A 3,850-nucleotide genomic window follows, 5' to 3' on the forward strand; every position below is an offset into this window, starting at 1 on the left:
TGAGAGTCCCTTGGACTGCAAGGAGATCCAACCAGTCCATTCTAAAGGAGATCAGTCCTGGGTGTTCATTGGAAGGACTGATGCTAAAGCTGAAACTCCAATACTTTGGCCACCTCATGTGAAGAGTTGACTCATTGGAAAAGACCCTGATGCTGGGAGGGATTGGGGGCAGGAGGAGAAGGGACGACAGAGAATGAGATTGGCGTATACAATTTAATGAGTTTGGGTAAACTCCGGGAGTTGGTGATGGACAGGAGGCCTGGCATGCTGCGATTCATGGGGTCGCAAAATGTCGGACACGACTGAGCGACAGAACTGAAATGAACTGAATTTGATTGCTTAATCCCTCTGGCTTACCTCCCAGAGGATCATGTAATCTCCATTCATCTTGAGGGGTCACTGAGAGGGACAGTAAATAGGTGCTTGAACCCACTCCAAGAGTGGGTCTTTCGTCGGGGGGAAAAGGTCACTTGTGCCCCCATTTAGACAGCAAGTCTCTTCCCAACAAAGGTACTGGGCATTCAGGGATGTATAGAAATTCATGAGTCACTTGGTGTCCCCACATCTGACATTTTCGGGCTATGCAGAACAGCCTAATGAGCTCTTCCCCAGTTTCTCCTGCTATAGCAGTGGCCTTTGTTGAGAAGGGTGCCACCGTTCAGTCACCACTGACATTTCTGCTCCAGTGTCCACAATAAAGTCAATAATTTGGTCCCCCCACTTTTAATTTTACCATGAGCTCTCAGGGACCTTGTGTCTTTGAGCCCCAGCACCCCTATTCAGTCTCTAGTCTGGCCAGCCCTATAACAGCCGATGCTAAATCCTTTCCCCTGCTATTTTGGGGACATTCATTTTTCCAGTGGCCGAAGCCCCAGCATCGGGCACATTGATTTGGTTGTAGGGCAGCCCCGGGCCTTCTTGTAGAGGGCCTGCCATGAGGCTGGTTCTGGTTCAGAGAGGGCTGGAGTGGTTTAGAGAGGGATCCTCCCAGGGCTTCGGCCAGTACTGTGACCTTCTGGTCTGCCCTCTTGTTATCTTCTCTCTGCCTTTTTTCAACTTCCCTTTTTGTCTCCATGTGTCTATCCTGAATACCTTATCAGCGATCTCAATTATTCGAAAGCCAGTCATGGCCAATACCCTGTCTACATTTTGAAGCTTGCGTCTGGAGCAGGCTTGAGACACAAAGGGTGCATTTATCACCATCTGAGATGCAGTGGCCTCTGGATCCACTGGCCTCACACAGTCTTTCGTAGAACTCAGAGGGTGAGTCGATCTCCCTTTGAATCCCTCCGAGGGTTTTGTCATATTTATAGGTTTTCAGGTCCCCTTATCGGAGCCTTGTAAAATAGCCGCCCAAAATCTCTTCAAGTGGCCGCTTCCTCCCTCTGTCCCAATTGGGCCTCTCATCAGGGGTGGCTAGTTCTGCCCACGACTGTGGGTTTACGGAACCCGCAGGTGTCATTTCTCCTAGCCATTTTCTAGCCACAGTTAGGACCCTGTGTCTTTCTTCAGTGTTGAAAATGGAGACTAGTATTTGGATTATGTCATCCCACGTAGGGCGGCGGGTTTGAAAAATACTCTCCATTAGTCTAATCATGGCTTGTGGCTCCCCTGAGTATGGTGGAGTATGTCTTTGCCAATTTAATATATCCATAGAGGAGACCGGCGGGTAACAATAGGCTTCAGGAGGCTGGTGGTAGTGGCCGTCTGCCCCCTGAACCGGAGGCTGCTGTAACTCTCTGAGGGGCGTTTGTAGCAGGGCCCTTTCCTCTGGCTCCTCTAGTGGAGCACAGCCACTGATTCTGGCGTCTCCTTGCCCCTTCCCATCAGTACTTCCCAGGACAGGCAGGTATAGCTTGGGCGGTTTGGCTGGAGCCGGATCCTGGAAGTGTTGGCCAGAGGCTTCTGCCGCTGGGGTCTGAGACTATCGAGGTGGCGGCTCCACGACCTCTGGGGGAGCTGGCAGGGGAGTGGCTGCCGAAGCCTGAGCAGGCTCAGGATCGGGCATCAAAGCAGCCTCCGGTCCCGGTGGAGCATTAGGCGTCCGGCGCGCCACCTAGTGCGGGGGAGGAGGCAGTTCATCCCCGACCGGCTCCTGCAGGATCTCTCTTTGGCAAGCCAAAGCCTTGGGAAGGAGTTCGGTCCATGGCCTTTGTAGTTCTAGAGGGAGTTTGGTTAGCTGAGTTTTGAATCAGTCAATTTTTGTGCCATTAATATTTTTCCTTTTCCTTTCTGAATATAGAATCTCACCTGCGGAGGAGGGTCTTGAGCCAACCCTAGCCATGAGTCAACATATGGGAATTGATCCAGGTGTCCCTGCTCTCTTGTGACTATTGCATGAAAGTGAAGTCACTCAGTCGTGTCCAACTCTTTGTGACCCCATGGACTGTAGCCTACCAAGCTCCTCTGTCCATGGGATTCTCCAGGCAAGAATACTGGAGTGGGTTGCCATTTCCTTCTCCAGAGGATCTTCCCGACCCAGGGATCGAACCCGGGTTTCCCACATTGGAGGCAGACGCTTTAACCTCTGAGCTACCAGGGAAGCCCAAACAAAAAATTGTCCTCGGAAAGAGGACGTATCAGATATTAAACTGATAAACAGATACTACACTTGATCTTAGCCAAAAGGCCGAGAAGCGATAGACTTCTTACATAGACTGCTTTTACTATATTTAAGTCCATGGTGCCCTCTGGTGGCCATCCAACTCTCACAGAGGGCAATTCCACCTCAGAGTGTGCAGAGTTGGTTAGGCATCACCCTTACCCCATAATCTCCTGCAAATCCTTTCTTAAAATTCTTGATCATGCTGCTGCTGCTGCTAAGTCGCTTCAGTCATGTCCGACTCTGTGCAACCCCATAGAAGGCAGCCCACCAGGCTCCCCCATCCAATGCATGAAAGTGAAAAGTGAAAGCCTCTGGCCAACAATTCCAGGATCCGGCTCCAGCCGAACCGCCCAAGCTATACCCGCCTGTCCTGGTAAGTACTGACAGGAAGAGACAAGGAGACACCAGAATCAGTGGCTGTGCTCCACTAGAGGAGCCAGAGGAAAGGGCCCTGCTACAAAAAGCTCAGTCGAGTCGGACTCCTAGTGACCCCATGGACTGCAGCCCACCAGGCTCCTCCGTCCATGGGATTTTCCAGGCAAGAGTACTGGAGTAGGGTGCCATTGCCTTCTCCTCTTAAGCATGCATTCCAATACAGTTGCCTTGGACTCACTTCCTCCCATTGTGCTTACCTTCTCAGAGCTTCTCTTTCTCCTTTTCGTTCTGTCTACGAAGTTCCCGGTATCCATCCTAAGTACTTCTGATATTTCCACTCAATGAAACACTTGAACTGCCATTCCACCTCTTTCCAAACTGGGGAGAGAAGAGCCTTACCTGCTAGATCCCAAAGGGAAAAGGGGGATTGGTGTGATTTCACCTGCTGGTTGGTACAGTTGAACCAGAATACCACATTGTCCAAGATTGTTTCTCCTCTGACTTTAACAGTCTGTTCTGCCTTGGTGGGCTTGATCAGGTGCAGATGAAAACACAGATGAATTAGACACCCCATGTCCCAGGCCGTCTCCAGAAAGGCCAATCCATGTTCACTCACGTATCTCCTTCCTTCTATCCTGACAAGCTTGAGGGGATTAAGAATTTCACAACAGATGGGATACCTCCTTGGGGAGGGTAGAATATGAGCATAAAAGGACCAAGTTTCTTCCCCCAAAAGCCCTCTCACAATTGCCTGGTAAGAGTTTACCCCAAGATGGCGTGGATACCACCTCCTTTGTGATATTCACAACCAAGCTTTCCCCAAAAAGCCCTCTTGTAATCACATGGTAATAATATACACCAGGACAGTGC

General features: G+C 50.5%; 1 pseudogene; it reads right to left on the reverse strand.

Moving 5' to 3' along the window:
* Window positions 1-2,538: 2,538 nt before the first annotated feature.
* On the reverse strand, window positions 2,539-2,641 carry LOC114110943 (U2 spliceosomal RNA; annotated as a pseudogene).
* Window positions 2,642-3,850: the final 1,209 nt, after the last annotated feature.

This window comes from Ovis aries, chromosome 1, assembly GCF_016772045.2.
Source record: "Ovis aries strain OAR_USU_Benz2616 breed Rambouillet chromosome 1, ARS-UI_Ramb_v3.0, whole genome shotgun sequence".
Lineage (NCBI taxonomy): Eukaryota > Metazoa > Chordata > Mammalia > Artiodactyla > Bovidae > Ovis > Ovis aries.